The sequence below is a fragment of the Gossypium hirsutum genome, chromosome A03 (genome assembly GCF_007990345.1).
Source record: "Gossypium hirsutum isolate 1008001.06 chromosome A03, Gossypium_hirsutum_v2.1, whole genome shotgun sequence".
NCBI lineage: Eukaryota > Viridiplantae > Streptophyta > Magnoliopsida > Malvales > Malvaceae > Gossypium > Gossypium hirsutum.
In genome coordinates this window covers 84389555-84405496 of record NC_053426.1, presented here as the reverse complement: position 1 = coordinate 84405496, position 15942 = coordinate 84389555, and the positions used below count along the sequence as shown (strand labels likewise).

The window sequence follows — 15942 nt, the reverse complement described above, 5'->3', positions numbered from 1 at the left end:
GATTATTACTGAGCATGCTCATTTTGCATGCACGTGTGATGATTGAGCATGACATACACAACATATTGCATGGCGTTGGGACATTGATACGAAAGAAGTGCTAATAGGATCGTACGGGTCGTACGAGACGACTATGGACCGATGGATGGCTTAGTGTCGCTTAATCTGATAGTGGCTTTGTGCCAACCTAAAAATGGCTATGTGCCATCTTGACTATGGCTTTATGCCAAATGTATTTACCTGTGGCTATGTGCCTAACATACTCATGAATGACACTGTGTTGATCATATTTAACCAAGGCTGTGTGTCGATTATATTACCGTCGCTGATGGCTATGTGCCAAACAAAATACAGTTACTGATGGCTTTGTGCCAATTATAATACCGCTACTGAAGGGTTAAAGCCATATATATACTAGCAGCTTTGTTGTAATTTCGGTTAGTGTTGCAACCGGTGCTAACATTGTAAGCGTAGGGATGGCGTCGGTGAGTTATTCCCTACAAGTAGTGCAGGGTTGGACGAAGGCAAGTGCAGGGTTGGATAGGATAGCATGCATCCATGCATTCACACATTCTATTCTGTTATTGGTTTGGGCTAGGCCCAATTGATTCTGTTATGGGCAGTGACCCAAATGTTATTGTAATAGGCTTTGGCCCACGTAAGCTCTGAACTGGATTGTACTGTTTCTGTTTCTGTTTCAGTATACTGACTGTTACTCTAGAAAGGGGATTACACACTGAGCTTCTGTAAACTCACCTGGTTTATTAACTATGCAGGTAATCCCCAGCGTTAGGTAGATCGATGTTGCAGAGGGACTCGGAGACGACCACACAACTGCATATGTTTTTTTCTATCTTGTTTATTTAATTAAGCACTTTGGTGTTTGATTTGGGTTGTAATAAGGCCTATTTATTTCCTTAACTTTTTATTTGGGAAGTTTTTTTTATTATGTTTAATATCTGTTAGAAGTAGGACACGATTTTCCAAAAGAATAACTGTGTTCAAGCACTATGTTTCCGTAACATTTTCAAAATGCTTTCGCAACTTAAATTTTTAACATCAAGTTTTTAGTAATTAATTTAAAACTAGCTTCGGCAACAAAAAGAGATTTTGGGAATAAAATTATGTATTTTTCAATGAACCATATGTTGAAAATAAACTAATGGGAATAAAATTATGTATTTTTCAATGAACCATATGTTAACACGTCTGATATGTATTTTTCAATTAAAATTATGTATTTTACACGTCTAATATGTTCATCACAAATGCTTGCAATATTAAAATTATGTATTTTTCAATTAACATATCCCTCGGTAAAATTATGTATTTTACTCAAGTTTTCAAATAAGAAAGGTTTTCAATGAAAATAGGGTTTTCGAAAAACACTTCAATATGACACGTCTGATTCGGGCCTAACTTCTAGGCTGGGTTTAGGGTGTTACATGAACATACTCACCTACACAAATCCATTCGTCTCTTAACCTATCCCTATGTTAATTCAATCGATAAACAAATTCTAATGAGCAAGCAAGCTATTGCACATACATACTCATTAAATTGAACTAATCTCTTACTTATTCCTATGTCAATTCAAACGATTAATTAAATCTAAGTATCCTTACCTTGAAACAGTTTAATCACAATAATATTGCAAGTTATTCAAGGCAATTGTATCATTAGATATTGATTAAGTAATGTGTCCATTAATTATAATTTCAATCCGTTTAAATAATTAATTCATTATTTCCCTCACAATTATAATGCAAAAATAACTTAGGCATGATTTTACTTAATCAAGCATTTTACCGAGGCCTATAACAGCATAAACACAATTTTAATAATTTAAGAGGACAAAATGCAATCAACCCAACACGAATTAAATTCAAGCTAATTTGATTAAATTAATCATTCCAACAACATAAATATTCATAGATATGTTCATCACAAAAGCAACAAAAATTAAAGAGATAGGGAATAAGAATCAAATTTGGTGTTTTTCCATGGCTTGACTAGGTTGCTTCGTTCTTCCTTCCTTGTTGTCCTCGTTGATCAAGGCTGCTATGAACACTCAATTTCTGCTCCAAAATGGATGAAGAAGATCCCTTTCTCAAGAGGAGAAATCGACAAAAGAGCAAGGAACTTTGAATGGAAAAATGAGAGAAAAAGAGAAAGAGGAGAGAAGAATTGTTAGAGAAGATATGTGAATGAGGGATGTGTTGAATGATCAGCCAAGGGGGGGTTTTATTGCTGAATGTGGCGGCTGAATTTTGCTAAAAATAGCAGACAAAGAGCCACCCCTTGGCCGTCCTCCTATGTGGCAAAGTTGATGGCTTCAACTTTACTAAAAATGGCTTGGGGCAAATCTACAAGGCTACCAATTGTGGAGGGGTTTAATTGCAATTTGAACAAGTCTTCAAGGGCTTCTTTGCAGCTTAAATAATCAGCTAATGAGCTGAATTGGGTCAACACTTGGACAGTTTTAGGCTGTCCTTTTCTTGGCCGGTTCAGTTTACTCGGTTTGGTTCAATTGGACCACTTTTTCATAATTAATTAGTCATAATTTATTATCCCAAATTAAATTGAATATAAATTAAAATTAATTATATTATGAATAAATACATATAATTTTGGAGCATCTTAGGCTGAAATTTAGTTTGCCTCGATACTTTAAATTGCTTCTCAATTTTGTGCTTCTAGCAGTGTCTACCGAACCATTTATCGCCCTTTGTGCAAATCTGTCGAAAATAATAAAAAAATCATCAAAAATAATTATGAAATTAACTAAAATTTAACATGTTCATATTCTAATTTCACTTTAATTATTTTATAAAAATTAATTATTTTTCAACATGAATTGAACTGAATTCGCATGAATTTAAGTTAAAAAGGGTATGAAAGAGTGCAATTTTTTTGTTTCCACACCTACAAACATAATTCATTGCTCGTCCCGAGTAATGCACAAATTGAAAAGAATTTCTCATAAACACCTTTGAAAAATTTCTTTAGAACAACATTCTTCCCAGAATTATGAATTTAATATACTTATGCTCAAAAACTAGAAATTTGATAGCTATGCTTACTTAAGTATACATATCGTTCAAATTAATCTCAATCATTCTTATGAAAGCAAAAATTAGACTAAATGCTTCCTAATAAAGTCATGTTAAACCTCACCAGTTTAATTTTATTTCCTTATTCAAGATTAAGCTGCAATCATTAAGTTTAACTTATGCCTTCATATGTTGAACGTAGCAATTTCTCTCCACTAATGTAGGTAGCATTGAAACTTTGAATAAATAGGTCTTTAACAAGGTTGTAATGTGGCTGGGCTTAGGGGTAGGTAAAAGATAGATAAATTTAGGCTTTTAAACCCTAAACTCAGCTTTAATTGGACATTTGGAATAATTTCCCTCAATACACCAACTTACTTTGCTTTCATATGCTCCTTTGTACAACTTATTTTAAGAACTCATGCTTTTTTTTAACACGAGCATTTTACTAAATGTACTACAAATTTAAAGCATTTGATATTTCTTTTTAACTCCCTCAAACTTATTTTTAAAGAATACTTTGAATAGTACTGATTCTAGTGTTTGGGACAATTTTAAGATAGTTAAGAGAGAAGTGATGGCTAAATTTGCTAGGGTTCAAATAAAATTATGCCGTAAAGTCTCAAAGTTGGGTTTCAAAGGATAAAAATTTCATCATGGTTGGCTTGAAAGGCTCAAACGGTCCAAACAAAAGTTGTCTAAATCATTTTCAATGTTCCATGCTTCCTAGGATTTCGCCTCAAAAAACTACTAAGCCAATTCTAAAGACTTAAACTTTTATGCATGCCTAACTTTCATAAGGAACTAAAAATTTATGGTACGATTTGCATGCTTTATTAGAAATACATTCATATTATTATTAAGCTAACATAATAATTTATTGAAATAATAGAACTTTATTTATACTGAAGTTTAGCATACTTAACAAAATTTCCAATTATTGAACAAAATATATCCTAATCATAATTAAAAGAAAAATTTATTCTGAATGGAAATAATTCAATTTTTTGGTCCCCTCTACTTATGTGCTCATTGTTTAAATTTAATAGATACTATACACCAGGTAGGATTCTAAAAAAGAGGAGGTGAGTCAAATTGATTACTAAGTACCAAGCTCTCTCTAGATCCAATCCTAGACATGTATATACCTATTGCCACACTTTATACTTTGCGACTTGTTCATTATTCATTATTTCCACCTCTTGCTTTATTATGCGAAAACAAAAATTCCTAATTAAACTTAATCTTAAAATGACCTAAGAACAGAAATAAAATTAAGTCAAGATCCCTCTTTTTATTTATTTGTAGATCCTTTCGAATTCGAATCATCTTTTGCTCTATCATTATTGCCTTTGCATGAATCGCTTCGCTCCTTCTTCGATAATGGACTCCATGGTTCAAATATAGAATCTAGAAATTCAGGCAAAAAAATAAATGGGTCATTGTAAATTTTCTTAAGAGCACTTATCATCGAGTCATCCCTTATTTTTTAGTATCTCTAGTAAGCTTGTTGCTACCATTGCATATGCTGCATTATGTCCATCAATTTTGATAGCTCATCTCGAAGATCTGGACGAGGTGATTGAGCTCTAAACATTGAAGTTTCAACATTAGGTTCAGCTTCTGGTTCCATTGGTTCCGCCTTATCTAAGACTTCAGCTGATTGCATTATGGGATCTTCTTCTTTTTCTTCAGGGTCCTCACTTTCTTGAACTCGTTGCTGTAGAACAAATTCTCCAGCTATTCAATAGAGGTCCCAATCTGTGATTGTGCCCTGGCTATAACCTATCTTCTTTACGTTTGCAAGAATTTTAGCTTTCAAGCACAGAATTGTTATTGTAAAAGGAAAGCAGGCTAGGCCAGAACATCTAACGGCACAATTCCGCCTCTCTCTCTCAGGATGATTTTTCCCACATCAATGGTCTTTCTAGTTAAAATTGAGTATAATAAGACCATTCGCTCTAATGAAATTGTAGTCCCATGTGAGCTAGGCATAAGGCTGAAACGGATGAAATAGAACCATACCTTTGGAATGGTGTCAGATATTCTCTTCAACAAGTGTGGATTCCTTACTTTGACACAGTCCACTTAGAATTTGGAGCTGTAAGTTCCTCGAGAATTTCTTGCAAATTTTTAGGCTCTACTGTAACACCCCTTACTCATATTCAAGGCTAGAATAGAGTACGAGGCATTACCAGACTTAACAATACACATAGATGAAAACCGGGCCATAAAATTTCGTTTAATTCAAAACTTTTTGAACACAGCATAACAAGCAAAGCTAACTATATCATCACATCAAAACATAGGACATGGCACGATTAATTAAACTTATAAACCATAACGGATAAGGACTACATCTCATGATCATATACAATAACTCAATGCAGACTGATACGTATGGTAAAAATCATAATAGATATACAAATCACAAACCAACTTCCTATACATGCCACTCACTTGATATTTCTAATATTTGAATTAATTCTCCCAAAATGATAGTTTGATAGTGTGATTTTTCCTCTGACGATCTCCAACCCCGAGCCGACCTGCCAATACTAAAGAAATGGAGAGGATGGGTAAGCTTTACGCTTAGTAAGCTCATATGAAAATAATAAGCAATTACTACCACACTTTTCAAGATAAAACACTATAATTGTACAATTACACATGTTCAGGTTAAGCTGTGTTATCGAGTTATAGTTACTAAATCATTCATATCTGAAGCTACAAAACTCCAAATTTAGTTTCGTTAATTTTCCTTGAAACTAGATTCATATATCTTTCTCCCATAAAATTTCCAGAATTTTTGGTTTTAGCCAATTAGTACAGTTTATTCATTAAAGTTTCCCCTATTTTAGGGTACGACTACTCTAACCCCTGTGCACTACGAACCAAATTTATCCCTGTACAGAATTTCAACGACCATGCCGTTTGTTTCCCTTAAAAATAATTTTGTAAGGTATGACTCCTAATAATTTTTTACAATTTATGGTGAATTTCTAAAGTCAGAACAGGGGATCTCGAGTTTATTCTGACACTGTCTCACAAAAATTATAATATCACATAATATATAACTCTTTTGCTCCCCCTGTTTCTTTTATATGAAAATAGGCTCATTAATCTTTAATTCCATAATTTGTTTGAAATTTAATTCAACTTACACAATTTTTAGTAAATTTTCAAAGTCATGCACTGCTGCTGTTCAACATTGTTTTACTGCTAAAGTTCACTTTTACACAATTCACTTAATCCATTCCATTTTACCGAGGTTCGCTCAAATATCGAGCATATTGCTCATAAATTCAAATAAACATATACTTGCACTTGTTCATCACATAATCACTTTCACATGTATTTTCATTTAATCGATTTCCCGTTGAACTCATCGGAATAATAACAGATACACAATTGCCTGCACATTTTCCCATTTCCACACTTGTAGCCGAAGCTATCTGGTAGGCATAATAGCCTGCACTTAGTACTACACATGCGACCAATAATCTGGTACATGTAATAGCCTGCACTTAGTACTACACACGTGATCACAGTTTTCGGGTACGCATAGTAGCCTGCACTTAGTACTACACATGCGACCAATTATCCGGTACATGTAGTAGCCTGCACTTAGTACTACAAACGTGACCTCACAATAGTTCATTTGTATTGTTTTTATTCTGAAGGTTCAACCGGGAAATTCCTCACTTTTCAACATTTTACTAAATTGTCCGTAATCAATTTAAATTCATAACTTACATCAAATAACCATTTGATAGGTAGCCACATTTCATATGATATCAAAATATAATAACATAAAAAGAATCGATAGATTATTTATGTACGAACTTACTCGAAGTGTCGATCTCACTATCCATAGTACCAATTGTCCATTAATAGTGTAATAAGACACATCTCAAAAATCAAATCAGCTTTTAAGAATTTACATAACATATATCACATATTTCATATATCACTTGTCATGTATCATCATTTTCTTACATTTCATGTAACACTCTTTCATGTCATATTTCCACATCATAAACACCATTCCATCAACTTTTCTAATATATTAAATCATACAATATATGCAATAATAGTAAGAAATATAATTCAAACATAACATTGCATTATTATTATTATGATACGAACTTACCTCGATCCAGAAACGACAATTTACCATTTTAGTCTATAACCTTGTATTTTCCCGATTTAAGCCCGAATCTCAATTTCCTTCATCTATAATATCACATTTAGCCTAATAATTAGTCACACTATTCGTACGGGTCCAAAAATCATATTTTTATAAATTTTCAATTTGACCCCTAAACTTTTGCATATTTGCACTTTTGCCCCAAGGTTCAAAAATTAAACTTCATCCTATTTTCTTATGTTTTATGACATTATGATCATTTTTCCCTTCTATGGAAACATCAAATTCTCACTCTAACATGTACTTATGACTATTAGGTATTTTTACCAATTAAGCCATTTTACTCGTTTTCACTTAAAACCGAATAGCACAAGTTGTCTAACATGTACTTAATTTTTTATTTTAATTCATTTTAACCTTAAATGACCAAAATGCCCTTTTTACTAAACTTTCCAAAATTCCATCCATGTCCAATTTTTGTCTATAAACTTCGAAATTGGTCAAATTGCTATTTAAGACCTCCTAATTAATATTTCAAAGCAATTTCATACTAGAAAATTCTAGAATGCAAGTTTTGCAACTTATTCAATTTAGTCCCTAACTTCAAATTAAGCACCTTATGCCTAGAATTTCTTCACGAAATTTTCACACAATCATGCAATCATATCATAGACCTGAAAATAATCATAAAAATTAGTTCTATCTCAAATTTGTGGTCACAAAACCACTATTCTGATTAGGCCCTAATTCGGGATATTACATTTACATTGCTCATCAAGGAAGAATAATCGTCGTTTTCAAAATCAGGCAATTCAAAGAACTAATTAATAGTGTTTGAAGTTATTGGCATCTTGATTCCATGAACTGGAACTTCTGTCGACTTGCTTGAGGTTAAATTCGCATAGAATTCGTGCACTAACTCCTAATCCACACTAGGTCTCTTCTCACAAAACAATTCCCAATTGAGGGCTTTAGCAAATTGACGAATACGTGCCATAAAGTCTTTGTAGTTTCTCTCGTTCAATATAAAGCCTTTCTCTGGATGCATCTATTGAGTTTTGAAGATACTCTTGTATCTTGCTTTGGCTTTTTCACAATGGAACTTGTTTTGTGTTTCATCAATTTGGGCGCAAGCACGAGTTCTCTTACGAGGCATTATTAACCTGAATAAAAGATGGGAAAAATTATTTTCTCAAAAATTTAATTAATAAAAATAATTAATGATTCAATAAATTGAAAATTTAAATATTAGAATAAAATTAAAATTTAAGAGAAAATTCGGTCTTACCACCTTTTTTTAAGAACTCCTAACAAAAATAGTTAGAAAGTAAAAGAGGTCAATTTAAGGTAGGTTGGAGGATTTAGTTAAGGATGGGTGAAGGTCTGTGCCGCTCGGGTGTTGGAACCCTGCTAGGTGTGCGGGTGGAAGGGCGCAGGAGCAGGTAGCAGCACGTGCGGGAGCTGGGTTGAGTGTGCGAGCAGAGTGTAGAGCCTTATCGTGTGGGCCTGGTGCAGGCGCTAGGCACAGGTTTGGACACAGGCTGGGCAGCTAGGGCTGGAGCAGCTTGTGATGGGCAAGCGTGCATAAGGTCTTCTAGGCGTGTGCTGGCCGACTGCTGGGTGATGTTGTGGCTAGGAGCCTACAACACTTAAGGGATTTGGTGCTTTGGGGTTTTGAGTGATGAATGAATTGAGGGAAGTTAGGGTGGGATTTATAGTGAGAGTAGTAGGAATTAGAGTAGAATTCTTAGTATAATTTAACAAAGAAAAAAATTCTAATTCTAATTCTACTCAAAGCTAACAACAATTAATAATCAAATATATGCATATTAAATTATTAATGCTATTAATTTATTAAGACAAGATTAAACTAATCCTAATCCCATGCTAAGTTGATAAAAATTAATATATCAATTATAATAAATATAATTATATATTAAAGATTATCATCTTATTATTATTTTTTTAATTTAAAAACATTTATTCTAGATGCCTTCTGAAAATATTTACAAAAACAGGCACCTAATTTTTATTATTTACGAAAAGAGCAACCAAATTTTAAAAGTAATTCAATTAAGTCCCTAGACTTAATGAAAATTTGAAATTGAGTTGCAATTTAAAACTTAGATCAAAATTGACCAAAAATTTAATTTTCTATTTAGAGAATAATTTCTAGGAAAATTATGTTAAAATCAATTCCCAGGAAAGATTGGAGGGGTCACAAGCGGTCCCACTTAAGTTCCTATCTCCCAGACAGAATTTATTTAAACATACTAATCCCGAAAATATACCCTAAATCATTTACTAAAAAATGAAAATAATAAAATTTAAACATCTAATAAGATGAACGAAATTTGATTTTGCTCAATCTTATCTCCCTAGTAATGTTTCAAACGCTGAGTATTAACTTGAAAATTTCCTCCCTTACCTTAGAGTTCAACAACTCCATATGGATAGACGTGATGAATCGTAAATGGACCGGACAAACGTGATTTTAATTTACCTAGAAAGAACCTTAATCTGGAATTAAATAACAAGACTTGCTAAACTACTTTAAATTCTCGAACTCGAATGTTCTTGTGATGCCATTTCTTAAGTCTCTCCTTGAGTTATTTGGCATTTTAATACAAGAACATTCGAAATTCCTCTAGCTCATTATGTTCGAGCATTTGTTTCTCTTTAGCAAGCTTAAGATCCGCATTGAGTTGTCGAAGGGCTCAGTAAGATTTGTGCTCTAACTCCAAGGGCAGATGACAGGCTTTCCCAAAGACCAACATGTAGGGTGACATCCCTAAATGTGTCTTATATGTTGTTCTGTAAGCCCATAAAGCATCATCCAGTCTTTTGGACCAATCTTGTCGGTTCGGGCAAACTACCTTCTCATGTATGCCTTTGATCTCCTTGTTTGCCAGTTTAGCTTGCCCATTCGTCTTCGAATGGTAAGCTGAATCGACCTTGTGTTTCACTCCATGTTTATCTAATAACCATTTCAACCACTTGTTCACAAAATGGGACCTTTCATCACTGATGATGGCTCTTGGGGTTCCAAACCTTGTGAACACATGTTTCTGCAAAAACTTCATCACAACCTTAGCATCATTTTTTGGATAGGCTTCAGCCTCAATCCACTTAGACATGTAGTCTACAGCTACTAAGATGTACTTGTGACCAAAAGATAGAGGGAAAGGACTGAGAAAATCAATACCCCAAACATTGAATAATGATGCCTCAATGATGTTTGTTCGAGGCATCTCATTTCTGCTTGTGACATTTTTAACCCTTTGACATCTATCACAACTCTTTACATAGGCATATGCGTCTTTGAATAGTGTTGGCCAAAAGAATCTGGCTTGCAAAACCTTGGATGCAGTACGTGTACCTCTGAAGTGTCCCCCACTCGGAGCTGAGTGACAATGATATAGAATCTTATGTACTTCATCTTCTGCCACACATCTCCTGATCATTTCATCTGCACACTTCTTAAACAAGTATGACTCTTCCCAGAAATAGTACTTCACATCATGAAGAAAATTTTTTTTTGATGATACATCTTATTAATCGGCACCAAACCACAAGCTAAAAAGTTAGCAATATCAGCAAACCAAGGGGTATTATGGACATCATTTACCTTTAGTATATGTTCATGTGGAAACGTTTGTTGAATTGGTATAAGAGGAGAGTTCCCTTCTTACGGCTCCAATCTAGACAAGTGGTCTACTACTTGATTTTCTACTCCCTTTCGATCTTCAATTTCTAGATTAAACTCTTGTAGTAGAAGTACCCATCAGATCAACCTCGGCTTAGCATCTTTCTTGGCAAGTAAGTACTTAATTGTCGAGTGGTCCGTATTGACAGTCACTTTGATACCTACAAGATAAGATCGAAACTTGTCAAAAGCAAACACAATAGCAAGTAACTCTTTTTCTATTATCGTATAATTCAGTTGAGCTCCTATCAGAGTTCGACTTGCGTAGTAGATGGGATGAAAAACTTTGTTCCTTCACTGACCCATGACTGCTCCTATCGCAAATCACTTGCGTCACACATCAATTCAAATGGCAAGTCCCAGTCTGGTATGACGATTATGGGTGCCGAAACTAGTCGACACTTCAAATCGTTGAAAGTTCTTAAGCACTCCTCTTCAAATTTGAATGTCGTGTCCTTCTCTAATAATTTGCATAAGGATTTAGGAATTTTGGAGAAGTCCTTGATGGTTCTTCGATAGAAATCGGCGTGTCCCAAAAAGCTCCTAACACCCTTTACAGATGTTGGAGGTGCCTCAATAACATCTACCTTTGCTTTATCAACCTTTATTTCATGTCTTGTTATCTGATGCCCTAGAACAATCCCTTCTCGTACCCTAAAATGACACTTTTCCCAGTTGAGTACTAGGTTTGTTTCTTCCCATTGCCTTAGTACCTTGGCTAGATTGGCTAAGTAGTCATCATATGTATCTCCAAATACTGAAAAATCATACATAAAAACTTCCAAATATTTCTCAACCATGTCAGTAAAAATAGACATCATACATCTTTGAAATGAAGCTGGTGCATTACATAAACCAAATGGCATATGCCTAAATGCAAATGTACAATATGGGCAGGTGAATGTTATCTTGTGCTAATCTTTCGGTGCTATTGTAATATGATTATACCCCGAGTATCCATCAAGAAAATAGTAATAATCTCACCCTAATGTTTGTTCGAGGCATCTCATTTCTACTTGTGACATATTTGACCCTTTGACATCTATCACAACTCTTTACGTAGGCATATGCGTCTTTGAATAGTGTTGGCCAAAAGAATCCAGCTTGTAATACCTTGGCTGCAGTACGTGTACCTCCAAAGTGTCCCCCACTCGGAGCTGAGTGACAATGATATAGAATCTTATGTACTTCATCTTTTGCCACGCAACTCCTAATCATTTGATCTGCACACTTCTTAAACAAGTACGACTCTTCCCAGAAATAGTACTGCACATTATGAAGAAAGTCTTTCTTTGGATGATACGTCTTATCAATTGGCACCAAACCACAAGCTAAAAAGTTAGCAATATCAGCAAACCAAGGGGTATTATGGACATGATTTACCTTCAGTATGTGTTCATCTGGAAACGTATGTCAAATTCGTATAAGAGGAGAGTTCCCTTATTGCTGCTTCAATCTAGACAAGTGGTCTGCTACTTGATTTTCTAATCCCTTTCAATCTTGAATTTCTAGATCGAACTTTTGAAGTAGAAGTACCCATCGGATCAACCTCGGCTTAGCGTCTTTCTTGGCAAGTAAGTACTTAATTGTCGAGTGGTCCATATAGACAATCACTTGAATACCTTCAAGATAAGATCGAAATTTGTCAAAAGCAAACACAATAGCAAGTAACTCTTTTTCTATTATCGTATAATTCAGTTGAGCTCCTGTTAGAGTTCGACTAGCGTAGTAGATGGGATGAAAAGCTTTGTTCCATTGCTGACCCATGACAGCTCCTATCGCAAAATCACTTGCGTCACACATCAATTCAAATGGAAATCCCAGTCTGGTGTGATGATTATGGGTGTCGAAACTAGTCGACTCTTCAAATCGTTGAAAGCTCTTAAGCACTCCTCATCAAATTTGAACGTCGTGTCCTTCTCCAATAATTTGCATAAGGGTTTATGAATTTTGGAGAAGTCCTAGATTAATCTTTGATAGAAACCAGTGTGGCCCAAAAAGTTCCTAACATCCTTTACAGATGTTGGAGGTGCCTCAATAACATCTACCTTTGCTTTATCAACCTTTATTTCATGTCCTGTTATCCGATGCCCTAGAACAATCCCTTCTCGTACCCTGAAATGACACTTTTCCTAGTTGAGTACTAGGTTTGTTTCTTCGCATCACCTTAGTACCTTGGCTAGATTGGCTAAGCAATCATCATATGTATCTCCAAATACTAAAAAATCATCCAAAAAAACTTCCAAATATTTCTCAACCGTGTCAGTAAAAATAGACATCATACATCTTTGAAATGTTGCTGGTGCATTACATAAATCAAATGGCATGCACCTAAATGCAACTGTACCATATGGGCAAGTGAAGGTTGTCTTGTGCTGATCTTACGGTGCTATTGTAATATGATTATACCCCGAGTATCCATCAAGAAAATAGTAATAATCTCACCCTATGAGTCTATCTAGTATATGGTCCAAAAACGGCAAAGGAAAGTGATCTTTCCTAGTCGCCTTGTTCAGCTTTCGGTAATCGATGCAAATTCTCCATCCCATAACCGTTCTAGTTGGTATCAACTCGTTATACTCGTTTTCAATGACCATGATACCTTCTTTCTTTGGCACGCACTGGATCAGACTTGCCCATGAGCTGTCTAAGATGGGGTAGATTATACCTGCATCTAACTACTTGATGATTTCTTTCTTGACTACATCCTTGATGATGGGGGTCAGTCTTCGATGTCCATCAATCATCCCTTTTTCTCCATCTTCAAGGATAATCTTGTGCATGCATACAGATGCATAATCCATTTTCTTTAATTCCAAAGATTCAAAATGGGATTGCGGATTAAATCCCTTTTGATTAGCTTCTAACAACACTAAGTATTCACCCTCCTCTTAATCATTCGGAAGATCTGATGACAAAATTTGTTCCAACGGATCCTTAACATAGTTGAGCTCCTTCTCCACTATTAAATCCTCTAAATCGGATACTGCAGGACAATCATCAATTGTGTTAGGAAATTGCATAGACTTAAAAATGTTAAATGTTACCTGATCATCCTGAACACGCATAATAAGCTCGCCCTTCTGCACATCAATAAGGGTCCTTCCAGTTGCTAAGAACGGTCTTCCTAAGATAATTGGCACTTCTTTGTCTGCTTCAAAGTCTAAAATAACAAAATTAGCATAGAAGATAAATTTATCTACATGTATCAATACATCCTCGATTTTTCCTTCTAGATGTCCTAAAGATCGATCCGCTAATTGAAGTATAACCGTAGTTGGTCTAACTTCACCTATCCCTAACTTTCTAAATATTGACATAGGTATCAAGTTAATACGCGTACCTAAGTCACATAATGCCTCACCACAATATGTTGCTCCAGTGTTGCAAGGTAGGGTAAAACATCTAGGATCCTTCAACTTTGGTTGTAACTTGTCTTAAAGATATGCATTGCATTCCTTTATCAGATCTACCATCTCAAATTCTCTAAATCTTCATTTTTTGGACAAGATATCCTTCATGAATTTGACGTAGTTCGGAATTTGCTCAAGTGCTTCAACCAACGGGATGTTGATATGAAGTTGCTTGAGTATGTCTAGGAACTTCTTGAATTGAATTTCTTGCTTCTGCTTCTGAAGTCTTTGAGGGTAGGGTGGTGGTGACCCTTTTACTGAAACTGGATGATTCGTCTTCTGTGGCAATTCTGCATCTAACGGATTTATTAGTTGATCAGAATTAGCTGGTTCTAAAATTACCTTGTCAGATCTTACAGATTTTGGTTCTTGTGAAACTAGAATTTCAACACTCGGTTGAACTTCTTCTGAATCTTAAGCATCAGTTTGCTTCTTTTCAGCTTCGATGGTGTTAAGCTCTACTGTCTTTCCACTCCTCAATGTCAACATTTTGCAATGCTCCTTCCCCGTATTCCTTGGATTCTCTGTATCACTAGGTAAAGCTTGTGGTCGATTCCTGAGTTTAGTAGCAAGCTGGCCCACTTGCTTCTCCAAATTCCTTAGATTGGCGTCATTTTTCGCCATGTATGCCTTCAATAAATACTCTAAGCTATTGGATGATTTAGCTTGAGCTGATTTCTGAACTTGTTGGGGAAAACTAGGCGGCTGGGTTAGTCTAGGTTGGGCGTAATGGTTACTGGTTTTAGTTCCTTGGTTACTTTAGGAAAAATTAAGGTGATTTTTCCAGGATGGGTTATAGAAATTAGATTGCAGTCCTTGCCTTCCTCAATTTTGGTTCTGGTTACCCATGTAATACACAGATTCTAGGTTCATTGGACATTCTTCGAACAAATGTCCTTCCCCACAATAAAGACATGTTACATTTTTAAATTGATTTGGTGCCTGTGCTGTAAAACTATTAGACCTATTAGTAATAAGATTTTTTGACATTAAGGATATTGATGATACCTGAGATGTGGGTGAAGTAAGAGCGTCTACTTCATGTATTCCAGCAACTTGTCTTCTTGACACTGCTCGATTGGTTGGCCATTGGTAATTGTTGCTAGCAATCCTCTCAATGATTTCATAAGCCTCATTATAAGACTTAGAAAGGAGAGCATCATTAGCAGAAGCGTCCACTACAATCCTCGTGTGAGCATTGAGACCATTATAAAATGTCTCAAGTTGGATGCAATGTGGGATTCCATGATGAGGGCACTTCTGTAATAATTCTTTGTACCTTTCCCATGCCTCATACAAGGACTCACATCCATTCGTTGGGAAGTAGTGATCTCGTTCCTCAACTTAGAATTTGATGTGCATGATAAGTTTTATATTTATGATTGATCATACTTGAAAACTAACTATTATCACGATGAAGGCAAGCACACCTATCGAATAGTAGTATAGTTTATAACAAGACCAGAATATCGAACCCATAGGAACTAAAAGTACTAGTATTAACTTCCTTTTTATTATCTAGCCTAAAAATATTGGGATTTGTTTTATCTAAACTAATTAACTAAACTAAGAATGCACAAGAAGAAAATTGGGGAAATAATTTTAGGAAAACTGATGGAT

The 15942-nt window shown here is 35.0% G+C and overlaps 1 non-coding gene across 1 annotated transcript; it reads left to right on the top strand.

Moving 5' to 3' along the window:
• The first annotated feature begins 15562 nt into the window (after positions 1–15562).
• On the top strand, positions 15563–15668 carry LOC121226749 (small nucleolar RNA R71). Its single transcript, XR_005924431.1, has one exon. It is a non-coding gene; the product is annotated as a small nucleolar RNA R71 (small nucleolar RNA).
• The last annotated feature ends 274 nt before the right edge of the window (positions 15669–15942 follow it).